Below are 22,356 nucleotides of genomic sequence, written 5' to 3'. Positions count from 1 at the left end.
GACCTTAGTGTTCTCTTATGTGACCCTGCAGGCATGGTGTGCTCCTGTCCTCACAGGAACTGTGAGTAACAAGGAGTCTTTTCAATGGCAATGTCTCCTGATCTGTTGGCCTCATCATACTTGAATGAAACAAAACCCCAGGTAGGTTTTAATGCAAATCTATACATGATAACCCCAAACTGGAAATACACCCAGATATCCTTCAAAGAGTAAATGGTTAAATGAACTGTACTAGACCCATACCATGAAATATTTCTCAGAATAAAAAGGAATGAACTATCAATAAATACAACAACTTGGATGGATTTCCAGAGAATTTATGCTGAGTGAAAAAAGCCAATCCCAAAAGTTACATACTTTATAATTCCATTGATATAACATTCTTGAAGTGACAAAATTATGAAAAAGACAGATGAGTGGTTCCCAGGGATCAGGGTGTGGAAGCGGGGCAGGAAAGAGGTGGGTATGGACAGAAAAGGCAACATAAAAGATTCCTGTGGTGATGATATTGTTCTGTATCTTGACTGTAGCAGTATCAAGATCCTAGCTGTGATATTGTACTTTATCAATGAGAAAGGTTACCACTGGGGAAAACTGGGCAAAGGGTACACAATTGTATATGAATCTATAATTACATCAAAATTTAAAAAGTAATGAATATAAAATTATAGTATTACACTTAGAATCTAAGAGATGTGTTCAAAGCTATCAATAAATAGCCCATAGAATCTTTTAGTAAACTTGATCATCTATCCAAAGTCACTCACTGACAAATAAATTCTGCTCCTTGCTATAACACACATTTCTAGACCAAACGATAACTATGCGCTTAAAACATATACACACATACACACACTATAAAATATTGCTTATAGTCATAGGTCTTCATAGGACAAGGAGAAGAAATATTAAGGAAATTACCCACAAATCATGTCACAGCATCTATTGTGGAAGAAAACTTAAGAAGAACAATAATATATAGAAGTGACTAATAGTATCAAAGTGATTATTTGTTATACACTTACTTTAAAAGGAATCATTGATGATGAGATTAACATATTCAACCAAAGATTTTAATTAGAAAGAGATAATCATCATAACTATAATCAAGAGACCAAGTAAGGCCATGATACATAGGGAGTTACAAATAATAATCATAAGCCAAATTATCTACAAGGATACTGTGCTTATATGTCCAACATCCTATCGAAGTCATGTTCAAGGCAAAATGTATGCTTGTGAATATCAATCAAATCAAAATTAAATGAATGCCAGATGATTAAAATATGGAACAGTGACAGGAGATAGTTGCAGGAAGTGATGAGAAGGCCACCAAACAATCCTGTAAAACAGGAGCCTGAAGTAGGAGCAAGGCCCAAGAGCGGGATACTGACAAAGATCCAGCTTTCTGAAATGGAAGGATGAAGGCCGTGAGGGTCTATTCATAGGACATGAGAAAAGCCCATGGAAATTGGCAAAAGACATTTAAAAAATGTACGCTCCAGTGGGCAGTGAATGGCCCTCCACTTTATTGCCTGTGAATGAAACAGAAATGGGGAAGTGGGTACAGAAGCAGTACCAGGAAGTAAGTTCAATGACAGCTCTCCCAGATGTTGTTACCCCTCCTCCAGGAGGCGCGTTTCTCTGTTAATCTGGTACTTACGTGTGACACACACCACTGTAAGAAGATTCTACCCCTTTCCAATAATAGCTAGAGACATATGCCCATACTGAGCATGAAAGGAGGGGAATTTGTGACGGTCTGAGACAGATAGCAGCTGACCTGTAAAAAAATTCAGTGACTTCCCTTGGGTGACAAGAGGACTGGGATGTGTAATGCTGATTAAGGGAAAATATCTTAAGGTTCAATTCCTTCCTACAGTCTATTATGCCAACCTTAGATTCATTTGCAATTAAAGTGAAAGACCTCCAGAGTTGTTTTGCAATGGATAGCAGCTACGATATGGGAAGTTTGGCCTTCTTGGAGAGATTTTCTGAAAAAAGTCAAATTTCCAGGATCTATTCATCTGTGAGGACTATTGTAACAAAATACCACAATCTGAGTGGCATAAGCAACAGAAATTTATTCTCTCATGGTTGTGGGGGCTGGAAGAAGTCCAAAAGCAAAGTATTAGCAGGGCTGTTTCTCTGGGGACTATGGGGCAAGAATCTATTCCAGGCTTTTCTCCTTGGCTTGTAGATGGCTGTATTCTCTCCATGTCTCTTCTTATCATTTTCCCTATATGTGTGCCTCTGTGTCCAAATTTCACCTTTTTTAAGGACACCAGTCATATTGGATTAAAGCCTATCTTGAACTTGATTACCCCTGTAACAGCACTATCTACAAATAAGGTCATATTCTGAGGTATAAGAGAATGATTTTACCTGTTGGATTCACAGGCAAAGGGAGGCAGCCTCTATCTGGAGGTTCCCCTGGGGCTATCCCCCTGACATGGCCACCAGTTACTCCTTTTGAAAAGCAGCTATTAATTTGTTTCTGGGTTTTTCTGGACACCTGACATCTGAACATCCCACAAATAAAGGCCTTATGACTCCTACATGAAATTCACATTTTAGGGTGGGTGAACTCAGACTCAATAACAAAGTGGGAAGGGCCCATAAATCTTCCTGGCCAAATGGAAATGATACCTGTGGCATCTTGGCTTTACATGGAAAGGTGGTAGCTATCTCCAGGGGAAGAATTTTTTTTTCTAAAAACGTGGGCCTAGTTCACTGTAGTTCAGCTAAGCTAAAACATGATGGTGCCCGCTGGCCTACTCCAACTATTCAAGGTCAGCATCAGCTATGCAGAAGAAAATTGGAAGTGGTGGGCAGAACCCAAGCCATTTTCAGAACTCTAGACACTATTCTCCTTGATGAACCTTGTTATATTTTTACTGACTCTTGTTTTATTGCCAATTACTTATTTCATCTGCCACCTGGACAATAAGGCTAGCAGGTTAAAGATACCCCTCTTTGGAACTGAGGACTATGGAGACAAATCATGGCTGCTAGTCAAAATGTGTAGGTCCCTCAGGTAGGTGACCCCTGTAAAAGTCTGCTCTCTGATGAGATTGCCTAGGATCAAGCTGTTGGCCAAGCCTATACCACCCTGATCACTACAACCTGACCATCAACACACTGGGCATGGAAAGAGACTGAGCACAAACCAAAGGACTCTACATCTCTAATGCAGAAGCTGTCGCTGGATTCCTGACTTGGGACTCTTTCCAAAACTGACCTGTTTGCCTTGGGTTGATGGAGGTGACATTACATGGAATAGTATCCCTGCCTGCTTTTGGTAGACTGACTGCATAAAACTTTTGAATCTCTTTCAAGGCCATCAGTGGTGCCTCACCACTGTTGACACTCTTTCTCCATCTGTGCGTTGCCTTTCACACTCGAATACTGTATTTTGATGAGTCGAAGTGTTTACATTTGACGAACTCCAATTTATTAATGTTTCACACTTAGAACTTAATGTATGTTGTTTGTTCAACAGTATTTGACCACAAAACAGCAATTTTGTATGGTTCAACCTAATAATATGGTTTAACTACATGAATATGTCCTATATATTAATTCATTTAATTTTCACAAAAAACCATTGGGAGGAAATCCCCATTTTACAGAGGGTGAAACTGAAGAAAGAGACTAAATAACTTACCTGACCTCATACAATTAATTAATGACAGAGGAAGATTCAAACACTGGTGATGTGGCTCTCAGGTCTGTACTCAGCCACAATCCTGTATCACAAGTCCCATCTGGTGTTGAAGTATCAATTAATATGTCTCTCTCTCTCTCTCTCTAGTCTATGGACTCCTTGAAGGGAAAACTGCTTGCTTGCCTTTGTAGCCCTTACACCCAGCACAGTACCTTGCACATGGTCAATGTCAATAAATACTTGAGGAACAAACAGATAAACAAATGGGGAGGTCTCCACCAATGCCACCATCAGGGACCGCTCATTTGACATTTCAGAGGCAATGATCATGTTCTTTCAGACTTGATACATTTGTACAGTGTACCTGCTGGTCTTTAAACATACATCAGGTTTTCTGGAACTATTCTTTTTCAGATCCTTCCTCTTTAAATAAAGCATTGAATATCATAATACAGATCTTCCTGAGTAATATAGTCATTGCAAGTGGGGTCTCTGACTTATATGATTGAAGAAAATCCTATTGCAGAAGATCCTAAGTATTAAAAAACATATCTCAAGGACAAAACAATGGTGCTTTTAAAAGATTACAAAAATTATATATGATTCTCCCAATTCTTCTAAAGAACCGTTTCCACTCTATCAAAAAAAAACTGCCTATCTACTATTATATCTAGTCATATATATTATATATACATAATATGTATACAAGTGGATATAATGCAACACAGCTACAAAGAAATTATTTTGTGGGATACTTGCAATATTATGATTATGATTATTACTATAATTATTTAAAAATTCATCAAACATATTTGGAAGAATCTCACCATCTCTCTTTATAATCTAATACCATTATTTGAAAAAAAAAAAAAAAGGCCTCATTCACTTTTGGAATTGTTGCATGCTACACTAACACACTCATTTAAGGGAGAAAACTTATGAGTTACCCCTAGGCAGTTCAGTGACAATGCAGATGAATTATGTTATAATTTTTGGTAATTAGCATTCATAAAAACAGGAACATCCTTTACATAGAGTCAACTTTAAAACTCCTTCTCAGATTTAAAGCCTCTAAATAAATCACCTCTAATTTGTGCCTTATAGCTGAATTCCTGTTGTGATTTACCAATTCTAACTCACGTCAGCCTTGGTGCAAGGATATTTTGCAGAAATGTTAGCTTTGCTACATAAGTTAAATATTGCTGTAAGTGGGGTTTGCTGGAGTCAGATCTGATTGTTTTTGTAATAATATAATTTCATTAGTTCTTAGTAGTGCTTGTCAAGATATGTTACAGCTATTTGATCTGATATAAAATAAAGCCCTTATCTTAATTTATATTTGGCTTTGAGAGAACAATTTCTTCACCACATAGGTAGCATGTAGGTGAATATATATTTCTTGTAAATAAGTAACTAGAAGAACACCTAGGAAATGTTTTACAAAACTAACTCATTCTTTTTCATAATATTTGGGCCTTTTAAATAAAAGGTACCTTGAAAATTCCAGATGTTGCTACTATTATTATAGTCATTTAAATTACTAGAAGTAATATATCATATTAATTGCTCTTAATGAGGATTATAAATAATTACAATAAAAATTAATTGCCCTTCATAGAGTGAGTTGCATTTTGTAATATTTCTGGATAGGTATGGTTGGAAACACAATTACTTTCTCCAAAAATGCAATACAAAACATATTTTTTGATCAGCACATCAAAATGTCCTGCAACCAAACACTGTGTATGGACAATTCACTCCCAGCCATATTTTGGGATGATATCTTATGGATGTTTCTGCTAAAAGAGAAACACACAAATATTGTGTTATACTACATTTTCATCCAAAAGTCAGAGTGATAGTGAAAATAACTAGAAACATAAGCTACAGAGACATGTATGGAATTCCAGGATTTCTGTATTAAAGAATAAGTAAGACTCTCCAGATAAAGTCCTGACTACCCACTTAGTTTTAAATGCACATGTTGGACTCCAGTCCTAGAAATTCTGACATAATGGCTCCTAAACTGCATTTTTTTGTCTGTTTGTTTCAAGTTTTATTTAAATTCTAGTTAGTTAACATATAGTATAATACAATATTAGTTTCAGGAATAGAATTTAGGGATTCATCACTTATATAAAACACCAGTGCTTATCACAAGTGCCATCCTTAATACCCATCACCCATTTAGTCCATCCCCCTGCAATTTTGAGAGGTACCTCACAAGATCCCAGTGAAGGATTTCTCATACCACTCTATGAAAAACGTGACCTGGAAAGACTGAAGTATCAGGCAGGTTGCCAAGATAGAGACTCTAACATGTAGAGGGAGGCTGAAAACTGGTTATCAGAGGCAGATCACAACATCAAGGCTAGGCTGGAAGAGATGCCCTCAAGGTTGGGTTAAAGCTCAATTTTTGTTCACATCCAAGATCAAATTGGTCTTAATGAGTAGGGTGGGGCTGAAGCTATAGGCACGAATGCAAGTGGTCCTGGTTGAAGACAGAAAAAAAAGCCCAAGAGGCTAGAACACAGGCAGTTTCTGTCACATGGTGCTTCTCTCACTTCCATCTCCTGGATACTCTGCAGCCAAATGGAATATGGCTCTCCCCTCTCAAATCAGCCAAGACTTTGGGTATGGAGAAGAACCATTATCTCTCTCTCTCTCTTTTTTTTTTTTTATTTTTTTTTTTAATTTACATCTAAGTTAGCATGTAGTGCAACAATGATTTCAGGAGTAGATTCCTTAATGCCCCTTACCCATTTAGCCCATCCCCTGTCCTGCAACCCGTCCAATAACCCTCTGTTTGTTCTCCATATTTAAGAATCTCTTTTGTTTTGTCCACCTCTTTGTTTTTATATTATTTTTGTTTCCCTTCCCTTATGTTCATCTTTTTGTCTCTTAAAGTCCTCATATGAGTGAAATCATTTGATTTTTGTCTTTCTCTGACTAATTTCACTTAGCATAATACCCTCCAGTTCCATCCACGTAGTTGCAAATGGCAAGATTTCATTCTTTTCCGTTGCTGAGTAATACTCTATTGTATATAAATATACCACATCTTATTTATCCATTCATCCATCAATGGACATCTGGGCTCTTTCCATACTTTGGCTATTGTTGATAGTGCTGCTATAAACATTGGGGTGCATGTGCCCCTTCAAAACAGCATAACTGTATCCCTTGGATAAATACCTAGTAGTGCAATTGCTGGGTCGTAGGGTAGTTCTATTTTTAATTTTTTGAGGAACCTCCATACTGCTTTCCAGAATGACTACACAAGTCTGCATTCCCACCAGCAATGGAAAAGAGATCCTCTTTCTCCGCATCCTCGCCAACATCAGTTGTTGGCTGAGTTGTTAATGTTGTCCATTCTGACAGGTGTGAGGTGTTATCTCATTGTGGTTTTGATTTGTATTTCCCTGATGATGAGTGATGTTGAACATTTTTTCATGTGTACATTGGCCATCTGGATGTCTTCTGTGGAGCCATTGTCTCTCTTCTTAAACTTGATGGGATAAGCTCTGATACAGGAAGATTATCTGAAAAGATGTCAAGTGGAAACAAAGGATGCAGAGGGTAGAACTACCTGGGGCTAGGATTATGGGGACATACAAGATAACTCTCTGGAATTACCAGTAAAGTTGACTTCTGCTCTGCCAAATGTCACATCTCTGAGTAAAATGACTTCCTGGAATTCACTTAAAGGAAGGAGTATAGCTGCATTAGAAATCAGTGATTTCCAGTTTAGCTGACCATCAAGACCCAAGACGCATTAAAATTTCTCCCCAAGAGATTCTCATTTTAGTAAATTTTAGGTAGAGATTAAGAATATGTGTTTTTAAATAGTGTCCCAGTTAGTTCTTATATGCATCCAGAGCTGGGAACCACTGTACCAAAACACATCAGAAAGTTAACATATGCCTTAATTCTGTCTTTATTTGATGAAGAATTTATAGCTTGCAGATTCTAATAATTAATTCTATGCTTATTAATTACTACAGCCAACTGTGCAATGTTCCATGAGTGTTTGAAATGTTAGTGTTTTCGTGAGCTCAGTCATAATTCAAGTTGAATTATTTTAACTAGAGTCCATCAACAATCTCTAAATTAGTATTCTGTGAGTGTGTTGCTATTTCTGTCTCACCCAATGATCTGAGAGGACAACTACAGTGTGACTAAAATTTTAGCATCAGACAATAGTTTCCAGAAAGGGAACAGAAAAGGTCTACAGAAAAACACAAGATCCAAGGAAAGAACCCCTGGCAGCCCCAAGGCCCAGTGAAAGTGTGATCTTTAGCAAAATGCCAAATTGTAAAGTGTAGACTTCACATGGTATATTCCCTGTAGGATAATGAAGCCTTCATTAGGAGGGGGGAAATGAGTGACATGGAGTGAGAAGATAGTGGCAAGGTTTACACCAGTAATGACCACTGGCTTTCTTTAGAATTTTTCCTTAGTTAAGAGGCGATGGTAAAGCAGAGGGAGAGGGAGACAGCCAGGAAACAGGCTTTTGTTTTTCTGTCTGAAAGAAAGAAATGCTGTGGCCAAGGTAGCTGTGTTCTTGAGCTAATTATAAGAGCCAAAGACACAATAAATAATATTTCATTTTCAAAGGGCCAGACAGATATTAAAAGCTCACTGCGCAGAGATCTGAAGCAAAAGGGCATCAAACCACTTGATTTTTGGTTACTTTTGGCATAGACTGTAAAGTCATGTTATTCTTGGAAAAATGATGCAGCAGTTGAGAGAAAAGGGTTCTATTGAGAACAGAATTTCCCCTGAAATTGGTTTTTTTTTTTTTTTTTTTTTTGCAACTGTTAATTACTCCCTTCCCTCAACCTGCTAAACCCATCTATATCCACATAGTTACTACAGGCTTTCTCTGATGATATAATATTACCCTGCCCCCTGATTACATGTGATTGGTCCAAGGGTGGGCATCTGACCCAAGCTGAGTAAATCATTCTGAGTATTTGGAGTGTGTCTTTGGGATTCTTGCTCATTTTAGCTGCTTGCTTGAAAAGAAGTGATGAATTCCTGAGAAATGAATACAGAAACCACTTCTCATCACAACTAGAAAACAGAGAAATGAAGGCTGTGATATGAGAAAAGAAAGATGTGGATGTGAAAAGAGAAGCAAAGACAAAATGTCAAAAAAAAAAATGTCAGTGGCAATATACATCCCTATACGAATTATTCTTCAGGTTTGGACATGCTATTCTACTTCATGCTAGTCTCTATTAGCCTTTCATTATTGCAATCAAGAGATCTCTAAACAAAGTCGAGGAGAAATGCCAAAGGATGGGCCAAAGAGACCAAAGTCAAATGCCCAGGAAAGAGATGGGACTCTGAAATTACCAGAGAATTGCACTCCTAAACAAAGTAGGCTGAGTAGGACTGACATCAAATGTCAAGTAAAATTATTACTGGAAAGTAAAAAGGAATAATCAGGGTGAAGCCACTTATGGGGAATCAACACTAAGAAGTTTTGTTACCAAAGGGTTGGCCAGATTTGAAAGGCTTCAGATAGATACAGTTGATTGAGGTAAGCAAGGTTCAGCATCCACATCTAAAAATCCACACACAACTTCTGACTGGAGAAGAGGAAAATGTGCTATGTTCAGTTTTTAGAAGCTCTTGATACCAGTAAAATAGAAAGAAGAAACTCCCATATGGGGTTTATATGCTAATCTTTGCTATGGCTGATATCTTTTGGTTTATCTATCTCTTTTTTTTTATATACACATAAAAAAGATACTTGGTGGTATCATATGTATTCGTTAATATTGAGTTGCGTCTATTTTTGAACATGGTGATAGGAGGATAATGAAAGCATAGGAGTTATTAGCAGCCTTCTAGGGATGGACCTTGAAGATTCAAAGTGGTCATCGATAACAAATGTCTCTGAAGGTATGTGTCACAGATGGTCCAATTTAATCTTGTCGTATAAATTTATCTGGTACTAAGAAGACCAAAATAGTTCTGTGGATTATGGAGAAGTTTAATATCAACATGTATTTAATCTTCATTCCTAGAGATTATTGTTATTTTAACCACTATTTTGATGTGCTGAGAATACCTAAGGTGATCAGTTGTAGTAACAAATCAATGAAGTTAATAAGATATCTAAACTTAAATAAATGGATATTGTCTGTTGATGGACAAAAACATCTCTTAGACTTTAAGTGAAGAAGAATCATTGTGATAAAGTGTTGTTAAACCAGATCATTTCATAGGTCTAATATTATGTACTTGATCTCTAAGTTTACTGAGAAAATATCCTAAGATGAATATATGCTATGTAAAGTTATTTTAGGATGAAAGAGTACTGAATTGGGGTAATGAAGAGTAAGGATAAAAATTCTAGTTTTTCAGTCATAATGAGTTCAAGCAGCCCGACTCTCTGAACTTCGATTTCTTTAAATAAGATTATATTATCTTTCCTCCCACCTTAAAAGGGTGCAGTGAGGAAGCCAAATAACACTGGGGAAAGCTTTTTGCCAAAATGAGAAACAAATACAAATAAATGAAGAAAGAAGAAGAGCCCCTCCTCCAAAAAGGTCTCTACGTTTCCAGCTAACAACCAAGACTAAAACTGCTAGCAAATAAGAATGGAAACAAACAAAAAACTAACAAACAAACAAACAAAACTGGGAATCCACAAATGGCTACAGAGGTAGACAGAAAAGGAAGAGCTCTTGTGATGTTACTTCAGATGTGCCAAAGTGTCTCCTCTGATTAAAACCAAAATAAGAAAAGGAGACCTTGTCTTCTTACTTACTAATTCCCCAAGTCTCCAAGATGAAATCTATACCCACTTGTTAAAATGCATTGCCAATGTAAGAAATAACCTTTATTAGTCATTTACAACTTAGTTTAAATAAGTTAGTATGTGTTGTTGGGTGCCTACTGTGCACATGAACACAATTAAGCTACAAAGAGCTACAAAGAAGAATACAATACAGTTCTTGCTTTCAAGGAGCTAACAAGCCCAATGGGAGAATCAAATTCATATGTAAAAAGTTACAATATGTAATATGATCAACTCTATAATAGAAGTACAACCTTCAGAAAGACAAGCAGAAGAGAGGCAGAGCTGGGGAAAGCTTTTCTTAGAATAGACTTTCAAGTTGAAGGTAAGAGAAAGAAAGGAACTGGCATGAGGAAATTAGATATTTCAGAAAAGAATCCATAAAATGTAGGACAGTAACAGAAAGGGAAAACAGAGCATTTGGGCGGGGGTGGGGGAGACATTGCTTTGTCAGTAGTAATATCACTGGTAACTTGAGGATAAATTCTGGAATATTTAGGTTATAAGCTATTCCAGAGTTCTTTTCTAGGTTCTATCACTGCCTGCTCAGCCACAAAAGAAAATAATGGCAAAAAAAGTTTTCAAAAGGAGAGCAGGCAAATTGTGGGTAACTGTATTTCTGAAAGCTGAAAATTTTAGTTGAAATGAAGAAATCCAACAGGAAGTGAATGCCTGGCTAGCAAGGAAGGGAGAGGAGCCCAATTTCCATAACACGGAGGGGCCCTATGTTCATTAAGGGGGTTCAAATGCCCAGATCTCCTTTTGCCTGAAATTTTCCCAGGTACTTATGGTCACAGCAGGAAAATAATCTTCAAAAATCAAAAAACTGTATGCTAATAAACACCACTGCTTTCTTTTTGGTTGACTATCTTATAAGAATAACTGTCATTTTTCTCAGATGACTTGCACTTAATTTTCACATCAGGTAAAACCCACTGACATCATCTCCATTTCACAGTTGGTCATATGGAATCCTATTGCTACCACAAACCAGCTAAGAATTCATGGAACTTCTCTTTAGTGGCCCACATGCAAGTGTCCCAATTTCTAGTCTCTTATAATAATTTCCTTGCTGAGTTGCCAGATTTTTATACCTCCTTGCTTTTCAATTTCACATATAATTTTTCTTGGATAAAAGAGGAAAGCCCTAGAGGATTCTCCTTGTTCTCTACTGCTTCAAGAAAATAGAATTTTAAAATAGCTATAGTTTGCCCAATGGAGAGAGACACAAGTAACTTACAAACAGTTACAGCTCTTCGAAAGATCCTAGCAGTGTACTCATTATTTGCGTTCAAGTTTAAAAAAAAAATTGCAGAGCAAATAGAACTTACATCCATCTGAGGTAAAACATTTCATTATATTTTATTATCCCCCAATCAATTCCTAAAGCAATGTGTGAATCAAAATGTTTTACCCAGCATTTTCAAGAAACCAATTTAAAATTACACAGCTTATAACAAATTGCCAGAAATATTGCAAGCACCCATTAATTTACTCCAAACCAATTAAACTCTACATTAATACATGCAGTAATACACATGCACTTGTTCCTAATTTCCTTTTGTAATTAAGCATGGGTACAAGGAATAGTTTCACTTGACAAAGAACTTCAATCCCCTTGTTTGATCTTCCCTTTTCCTCTCTGGCCTCTACTACAAAGCGGCAAAGGTCACTTTTTCCGTCATTGCCCATCTTCTTTCATTTATAAGACCAATTTCCTTTAAATATTCAAATATACTACATAGTGAGTTTCTAGGTATTCCAAAATTGCCTTATAGTTGGGGGACATTCCATCCTTGAATCAACAGAAAGGAGCTCCCAGAAGGCTAATGGAAAGTATATATAAGTGTTCCAGAATTTAACGTCAACAGTATGGGGAAAACAAATGCAAACTTCTTTAGTTTATAGTCAAGATCAGCGTGGATTAGTCAGGGTTCTTCAGAGGAACAGAAGCAAAAGATTGGATGATGCCCACCCACACTGGTGAGGATATTCCACTCTACTGAGTCCACTGGTTCAAATGCTAACCTCACCTGAAAGACTCCTACAGATACACCCAGAAATAATGTTTAATCTGTGCACCTCATGGCCAAATTTACACACAAAATTAACAATCATAAGTCCACGTCTCGTCAACTTGACACCCATGTGCATCTTCTTAAACCATATTTAATCTTCAAATAAAGACAATAACAAGGTCATAATTCCACCTAACATTATATAACTGTCCTGTGCACAACCAAAAACTCACAAATTCCTGCCCCAGAAGAGAAGGTAAAGTCCTTGATTCATGTTTTCTATTCTCCTTTACATCCTATAACTTAAATACTATGATTTAAGATTAGCAATACTTAAATGCTATGATATAAAGTTAATATATCTTATTTTATATAAGTAAATAAAAGAACAAAGGAAAAAATTATATACATATATGTATGTATGTGTGTGTATACGCACACACACATACACACACACAGATTCAAAGAACATACACACACACACCACATAAGTGTATTCATAGAAAAATAAAGAGTAAATATTCATGAAAATCACAGTCTTCATTTCTGTAATGGGTCATATGGTCATAGCTGCTATTTAGAACTATTGTCTTCCACTACTCGTTCTGTATTCCTTTTGCCTTCAAGCACCTCAACTGGTCATGGTTCTTTACCCGGTAGGGTGACCCTAATCTTTGTTCCTGCAGTCTGAGTCATCAGCAGTCCTGCCTGGATTGGGTGGTGGTAATTTTTCATTGGTCTTAATCTGGGACTGGCAATATTAAGAGATGCCTTAAGGGATGTCGTATAGCCCGGACATACTCTTCCTTATCACTGTTGTGGAATAGCAGTCCAATCTCTTTTTGGTAGTCAGAATCAGTCAGCTGAGCCAACCTGTTAATTCCCTCCAAAATCCAGAGAGGCACTATAGGTTACATGCTTGTTTTGGGGTGGTAAAAGGGTCTGATGCAAAAACTTACCTTTCACCTTGGAAGGAATATCTCTACATGCCCCACACCACTGGACCTTAGAAGTTTCACTGATATTAAAGGCCCATGAATTTTAGTTAGATTTATTTCATACCCTCTGACAAAAAATGTCTTACAACAAGGTTACAGTACTTGCTACCTCTTGCTCACTAGGCCCAATCAGTATGCTATCATCCATGTAATGGACTGGGGGGTGATATCTTTCGGAAGGGAAAATAGATCAAGATCCCTGCAAACTAAATTATGACACCAGGAGAGTGAAGAGTTGATGTACCCCTGAGATAGTACAGAGTATTGCTGGATTTACCAACTGAAAAAAAAAACAAAAACTGCTTTTGGCAGACATTATGGACAGAGATGGAGAAAAAGACATTTGCCAGATTAATCGCTATCTATTAGGTATCAGGGAATGTGTTAATTTCTTTAAGCAATAAAACTACATCTGGCTAAAGCAGCTGCAATCAGAGCCACCAATTGGTTAAATTTCAATAACCCACTGGTCATTCTCCACAATCTGCCTGTCTTGTGCATGTCTTCTGCAAAATGGGAGAGTTGAAGGGAGATGTGGTGGGAAACACCAGCCCTGCATCCTTCAAATCCTTAATGGTGGCACTAACCTTTTGCAATCCCTCCAGGAACATGGTATTGCTTTTAATTTACTATTTTGCTAGGGAAGGACAGTTCTAGTGGCTTCCCCTTGTCCTTTTTCACCATGATAGTCTTTATTCTATAGGTCAGGGAACCAATGTGGGGTTTCTGCCAGCTTTTCAGTATGTCTGTTCCAACTATGCATTCTAGAACTGGGGAAATATCACAAGATAGATTCAGGGATCCACTACTGTAAGATAGACCTGTGCTAAAATTCCACTGATCATCTGATATCCAAAAGCTCCATCTCTGACTGGTGGGGCCACAATAATGGCTTAGAGTCTCCTGGAATTAGTGTTAGTTCAGAGCCTTTGTCCAATAATCCCCAAATGTCTGATTATTTCCTTTCAGAGGGTTACCAGAGTGTTACCCTGGTAAAAGGCCATAGTTCCTTTTGGGGATGGCTGAGAGAAATATTAGTAGTATACCTTTTCAGTAGTGTACTGAAGTCATACCTCAAGGGGATCCAGCTTCCCCTTCATTCAAATTTTTCTGGGTGTGGAAACTGGCTCATGTCCGGGAACTGATTGAAGGGACACGGCTTTCTGTTCTTATGACTCAGGTTAGACTTGTTTACTTGACCTAGAACTTTTCCACTTGTACAGATCAAGTAAGAATTTAGCAGGCTTTCTAGCTATTTCATTTCTAGAGACATCATGATCAATTAGCCAGTACCATAGGTCTGTGTGAGTCAGAATATTCTGATTGCTGCTTTGACTCTGGTGTCCATTATATTAACCACACCTACCTTGCCTGTGATGGTTGAGTACCACCACTTGGCCCTTTCCACCCTGGGATCTAGTTAATGACCTTGCATTGAGGTTTCCCAATTCAGTGACTGCAGTGCCCACTGTGAGGTCTGGTGTACAGAGAAGACTAATCACAGAGATTTTCAAGGACACCAAGGCTCCCCTTACAGATTTATTCCTCACAGTCCTGCTGAAATGTATGTCTTCTGGACCCTCCTAATTTCAGTAAGTCACTCTTAAATGGTAAGTCTACTCTCTAACACTGTAATGTCCCTAAGCCTTTGGATCCCTTCCTCTACAAAGCATGTCTGGTATTTCCACTCACTCACGGGGTCATCTCTTGATCCGTGTTTCAGCCAACCAACCAAAGAAACTATTAGAGTCCTTTCTAAACTCCCTGAATTACAACATTAAATGCATAATCTGCTTTATGAACCTGTGTCAATAAATATAGCTTGATCCCACTTTCTGTTCCTTCCACCATTGTCCTACATCTTTAGTATCTATTCCCACAAGTCCCCTAGATTTCTGTCTACATAAATTAGAAAAGTTAGCCAGATGTAATACACCTTCTCATTGGTCACACAGAATACCTCATCTTTGGGACCTGCTGGTACTTGAATCTAGTTATAGGTCTAGAAGCAAAGAGGGGTGGTTGGATGGATTCTGAGGAGATTCAGCATTGTCATGCATGTCAAATACCTTAAGGGAAGCCATTACAGTTTTCCCAGGGAATGTAGGGTTAATCTGGTCAGTCAGGGGTGGAAAGACCAACACCACTGTGGATGACAAGGCCAGTACCACTAGAGGTGGGAATGCCACTGTGAGGAGTGAGGGGGTGAGGAGGCCCACTCTGCTGGAGATGTGGAGACTTCCTCCACTGGTAAGGAAGAATTACCAGAATTTAGAGACTCAATGTCCTCAGCTTCAGCAGAATCTTCACACAACCTCATCCCAGCTTATGATCCCATTCTTGCCCATTCAATGTCCTCACTTTAATAGTAGACACCCTGTGAGGCTGGGAGTTCAAGTTGCATTGTAATTTAACAAGTCACAGGATGAGGTTCTACATTTGGTTTTTAGCAGCTTCAGCTCTGTAGCTACAGGTGATAAGGGTCTTTCCAGGAATGCATAGTAGCTCTTAGGTCATTTGTGAAGAGCTTGAGCTGGGAATTTATTTTTTTTTTTTATTTTTTTTTTCAACGTTTATTTATTTTTGGGACAGAGACAGAGCATGAACGGGGGAGGAGCAGAGAGAGAGGGAGACACAGAATCGGAAACAGGCTCCAGGCTCCGAGCCATCAGCCCAGAGCCTGATGCAGGGCTCGAACTCATGGACCGCGAGATTGTGACCTGGCTGAAGTCGGACGCTTAACCGACTGTGCCACCCAGGCGCCCCATTGAGCTGGGAATTTAAATCTCCGAACTCCTCCTTTTCTTTTGCTACTCTATCAATAATATTGGGAGCAATCAGTCAATGTCATTATATTCATTAATTTTTCAAAAATGTTCAGAAGTTCCATATACTATGTCACCTAGCCCCTTGTTTCTTATAAATAAGTGATTTATGCAGATGTTTTGCATATCTCTATAAACAGTTTACACTGTGGATTATAAGTGCTCTCTCCATACTGGAAAGAGAGTCATTAGCATCTTTAAACCTAATTAGATTAGAGAAACAATTCCATACTCTTGGTACCAAAATTGTATTAGTCTATGTTCTTCAAAGAAACAAAAGTCATAGGCTATATCTACCCATCTATTTATCTAATAATAGACATATCTATTATATCTATCTATAAAATTTTATCATCTATCAAAAGAGAGAGAGATTTATTATGAGGAATTGGCTCATGTAATTTTCAAGGCTGAGAAGTCCTATGATCTGCCATCTGCAAACTGGAGATCCAAGAAACCTGATGGTCTGAGTCCAACTCCCTGAGAACCAGGAGAGCATATGTTGTAAATCCTAGTCTAAGGGCCAGAGAAGATGAATTGAGAGGAGATGAGATGAGATGAGATGAGATGAGATATTCCACTTCAAACAGTAAGGCAGGAAACAGGTATGAAAAGGGGAAGAATTCCTCCTTCCTCAAGCGTTTTCTCTATCCAGGCCCTCCAGGGATTGGATGATGCCCACCTATGTTGAGAAGGGCAATTCACTTTGCTAAGTCCATTGATTCAAATACTAATCTCATCTGGATATGCCCTCACAGACACAGCCAGATATAATGTTTAATCTGGGCACCCTGTGGCCAGTCAAGTTGACACATAAAACTAGTTATCACAAATTAATATACCATTCTGAGCTTTATATTTTCAATTGCATATAAAAATTGACCTCCAACTCAGGATATTTAATATCCTTCTGAAATCCATTGAAATATAAAGATTACCAATTATAGAAGAGCTACCATGTTAATCCTTAATTTCTAATTGCCTTCTAAAAATTCTTATTTGAGTCAAAAACAAGAATATTGAAATTTCTACAAACACCAATTTGAGTAAATTTGTCATCCTAAGGAAGTCTCAGGTATTTAGTAAAGAGAAATAATGGTATTGAGCTCCTACTATGTCCTGTGCTCTTTAAGTGGATTTTCTTATTTAGTTTTCACACACACACACACACACACACACACACACACACACACACACATTAATAAGGAAAAAATAACTAATATTTGGAAAGTTTCATAATTTGCCACTGTCAGTTTGGAGCAGAGTTTTTCAAACCTAGCTCTAATCCCAAAGTTGTGTTTTTTACATAATAGAAACCTTCTACCCAAAGAAACAACTCTATTTGTGGAATGTTAGTGCCCATACATATATAAACATCTCATATACTTAAGTAAAAATATTCACTCTATTGTTTTTCCACTTGACATTATGGCATGAACATTTATGCATATAGGCTCTAAAATGTTAAAAGTTAACATCTTTGTAATGCTTTTTCTTGGTAGTATACGTTAATTTCTTTAATTTAATTTAAACGGTTTCCAAATTCTTTTCATCATTGATTAGGCATAAGTAAGGTATTCATTCCCTTAGATTTTTATTTCTATTGAGCTATTTCTTTAAGATATAGTTTTAGTTGTGAAATTCATGGGAATAAAAGATATGAGTATCTATATAGCTCTTACTACACTGACCCTTTTTTTTCTCAACCAGGTGCACTAATTTAAAATGAAATATTGCTACTTTTAAAAGAAGACACTGTCAACACTCACATTCTACAATGGGAAGAACATCAAGCTTCAGGGATTTATCACTCAAATTGTTGTTGTGAATTGCCCTTGAAAAGGATAGTGACAGACCTCCTCCCCTACCCTGAATTATATTACATCCGAGAGGACTGAAATGGTCATTAATTTTTAATATTATCTCTTCTCAGGGAAGAGCATAATGAATTTTCCTTAGACATTCTTATAGGATTGAAATCCTAGAAATTCTGGGAAGATTTCAGGGTATCTATAGTGAGCTCTGAAAAATGTTAACCAAGTTTCCAGATGAGAGTAGGTAACAGAAAAAACAGTAAATATTAAACTACCTACAATATCAATTCCTACCATAATAACAACTAATAATGCCTGTACAATGCTTTCCTGTTTAGACAGTTTCTTCCCATATGTTTGATCTCAGGTGGGGAAGAATAGATTACACTGGAATGAGGTTTGTGAGATACAGAAAATCGTGTGCCAGGGATAAGATTTGTGCCTTTGTCCTTACTGAAGTTAACAGTCTCATTGCATTAAAAATACATCATCACATTAAAAACTATGTCCCAAAGAAGGTAACATTAAATATCTAACAAGTAAAATATATGATATATCAAAATATAAAAGAAGGAGAGTTTAATTATTCTGGACTTGAGTAATCAGAGTAGTCAGTATGGCTGAGGTATGGAAACTCCTTTTCAGAGAAGTTATATATGATAAGTATCAGGAAGTTAAGCCTTCATTGCATTCTGGCCCTTCTCCAGCCTTCCCATCATCACCTCAGTGTACTTTATTCAGGCCTTTAGGAGTATCCTGAGGAGTTTCCTTTATGAAGGTCAGTCAAGTTCTGGAACCTCACACTTCCTTGTCTATCTCTGGAAGTAGAAGCTTTTAGCGAAGGTTTAGTAGAAACTGTTTTTTTTAATGCATGAAATAATTACCTTTTTTTTTCCATAAAAGTCATATACAGAATGGACCGCAACCAGTAAGGCCTCCTCATCTCAACCTCTTTAATCAAGATTAAAACTCAGTGCATGTGTGTACTTCATCCAGCATCTGCAGGCTGCATCCATGCCTTCAGGCTCTGTTAAGGAGAGTCATCCTAAGAGTCTTCCAGCTATCCTTCTTGATGTGGTTTTCAGGACCTTCACTTTCAAAGGAGATGATGAAGAGAGCTTCCTCGCTCCAGATGGGTGCCGTGAGCAGGTAGTTCTGAATCTTCTTGTCCTTCTCGAAGGGACAATCTACCTGAGTCCATGTCATGAACTCATGGATTTGTCTGGAGATTTCCCTAAATTCCCTGAAGTTAACATGCCCATTGGGCAAGTGATTGGTATGGATTTTGTGCAGGAAGTAAATGTCCTTAACGAAAAGGTTGAATACAGGGATAACAATCTTCTCTCTGCTGTTTTTGGCCATCTGGGGCCTTTGTGTGGCCCCCTGCACGGCCGTGCAGTAGTTGCAGAAGTTGCTGGATGGGTCCATGTGGTGCTCCAAGATGTCAAACTTGGCCATCTTGACTTTGGACCATGTTTTCTTAAGCCTTGCCACAGGACTGAGTTTCATGCCAGAGATGATGGCCATCATGGAGTTGAAATTCCCGATATTAAAGTGCTTCTGGGCCACAGCAAGAAAGAACTCTAGCATGTGGGTCCAGTGCTTCTTCCTCACCACCTGGCACACCTCAGTGGCCACTAGCATGCTAAGGCAGTTGAACCATTGTCACAGGCCTCCAGGCTATAGGTCTTGGTCAGGTCCCCTTGGCACCGGTGCTTGTCCCGAGAGTTCATGTGGCTGACGATCTGCATCAGATCCTCAGGGTGAATGCTATTGATCCTCTCCAGCTCAATATGAGTCAGCTGCTGGGCCAGCACCAGGGTGTCCCAGGATGTCCCAGGGACACCCAGGATGTCCTTCTGAGTGGCTGGCGGCTTAGCCTTGAGGAAAGACCCTTTGTCCATGGCTGGTGAGTGAAGCTTTTCCCACAGCTCCTGAAGCTGGCTCTGGGCAGCCAGCTACAGCAGCAGGCTCTGTGTCATTTGGGAAATAGCCTTCTTCACTGTGCCATTCTCCTCATCACACTGTGTGACCCGGTGGGTAATGGTCTTCGGTTCAACCATGGCCTTCTCATCCTGGAAGTCACAGAAGAAGGCCTCTGTCTACTCCTTTAACAGCTGCACAATCTTGGCTGAGAAGGACTTCACCTTGGCCAAAGAGGTATGCCAATGATCCTCTACCAGTCTGTAGCAATGGATTTCTCCTGCATCGAAACCATCCATGTTTAAAAATCTTGCCCAGTCTGAGTGTAGAAAATAGCAAGCTACAAGGATGGATGGTGAAAGCAGCTATTGATTCAAGTAGACAGCTAAGTATGGCCATTCATTCAACCAATACTTATTGAGCACTAACAAGGCATCTGGCACTGGGTACTTAAACACATTACTGAGATATGAGGGAAAATGTAGTATTTGATTCCAAATATAAAACAGAATAAATTCATACAATTTATCCACAGTAAGAACAAAGAAAATTATTTATTCCAAACCCTTTGTCATGAATATCAAGTAACTAAGACACCAAAAGTCACTTACTCAATAGGTGGTTAGTATCAAAGCCAAATTTTAGAACCTAGATCATTTTATTCTTTGCCAATCCATCTTAGCCAAGGGTTCCAGGAAGACATTATCATCACCTTTCTTTATTGAAACTTTCAATCTTCTTCTCTGAAAGAAAACGCAAAAAATGTCTTTCAGTGCACAAGTAGGCTTTATCTTTCTTCTTATTATTTTATTCCAAGACTATTAGTTTCTCACCATCTAATACTTATTCTTTAATGAAATGAACTTGAATAACTGGGTAAACATCTACAATGTTTAACAAACTATTGTCATACTTTAAATAATGGCAAAACTACCAAAGCTGTATTGTTCAATAAGAGAGCCATTGGCCACAATTTAAATTACATACAATTATCCACTTCCTCAGTTGTGGTAACTACATTTCACATGTTCAGTAGCCACATGTAGCCAGTGGCCACCATATTGAACAGTGCAAATATAGAACATTTCCATCATTGCAAAAAGCTCTATTGCAAAGTATCACATTAAAACAAAGAATCAGCTTCCCACCTGGCACTGTAAGGAATGAATTAAATTGAAAAATGCATTTTTTAATACATTCTGCCTTGAGTAATAAGATATTTACATAAGGATATGCGGGAAGAGAGATTTTACTGAGAAGCAGTACAAGAGAGATACAATCATATTGTGTTCTTCTGCTTTCCTGCTTGCAAACTAAATGCTTAAGTGGCATTCTTTGAATGCCTCAGATGCTCAGAATCTTTTCCTCCATATAACTAGATTTGAAATCTTTTCCATATGTCCTGTGAAATGGTTTATGTAGAAATAACACGAATATTCACTATAGTATTCATTCTCTTACACATATTAAATATAAAACAAGTAAATAATATATACTAAAGAAAACACATATGATTATTTAGGAAGGAAAGTTATTTCCAAGTGAATATTCAAATGAAGAACTGTAAAAGAAAAGATAACACTTTTGACTGAAAATAGTAAATTGGGTACAGCCTATTTTCATATTAGAGAATTTTGGAGAAAATCATGGAAGCATAAAAATATTTTTATATAATAACATTTATAGTGGCAAAAATTTTTTTTAAACTTAAATGGTCTTCAGGAAAATATTAACAAAATAAAATCATCACTTCCATACAAAATGATATTATATATACATAAAGGGGGGTGACCAAAACAACTGAAAGTGTAGTCTTCTCCCAAAAAGGAACAATGTGATTCCACAAAGGAAAATAAAAAGTGTTAGTATACTGTCTGTCCTTCTCTGTCTCTGTCTCTCTGTCTCTGTCTCATTCTCTCTCCTCATCTGTCTTTGTTGATTGTTTATTGATAGTGGATATACACTACTATTATAACAGGAAACGTGCAATACACTTTATAAATAAATAAATAGAAGGCATTTTCCCTACCTGGATATTGTTATAGTAGAAAGTTCAAATAACAAGTGCACGAATGTATGAGCTAATGAATACATGTAGAAATAAATATAACTCCCTTTCTAAACACATTTGGAATATTATTATCCTAAGTCATAATTTTGGAACACCACTAGTAGATGAAATAGAGTTTAATTTTGAGATTATAACAAACAAATATGTAAGAAATCAAGCTTTCAGTAGTTACTAACCTTGCTTAATAGTGTAAAAGGGCCAATAAAAAGAGCAAGGCAAGTTGAGA

At 37.6% G+C, this 22,356-nt stretch overlaps 1 pseudogene; it reads right to left on the bottom strand.

Moving 5' to 3' along the window:
* Positions 1-19,100: 19,100 nt before the first annotated feature.
* Positions 19,101-20,358, bottom strand: LOC121034224 (ras-GEF domain-containing family member 1A-like; annotated as a pseudogene).
* Positions 20,359-22,356: the final 1,998 nt, after the last annotated feature.

This window comes from Herpailurus yagouaroundi, unplaced genomic scaffold (assembly GCF_014898765.1).
Source record: "Herpailurus yagouaroundi ecotype Mexico unplaced genomic scaffold, PumYag 159, whole genome shotgun sequence".
Taxonomy (NCBI): Eukaryota; Metazoa; Chordata; class Mammalia; order Carnivora; family Felidae; genus Herpailurus; species Herpailurus yagouaroundi.
The sequence above is the reverse complement of the archived record's forward strand: the minus strand, read 5'-3'. Positions and strand labels throughout refer to the sequence as shown.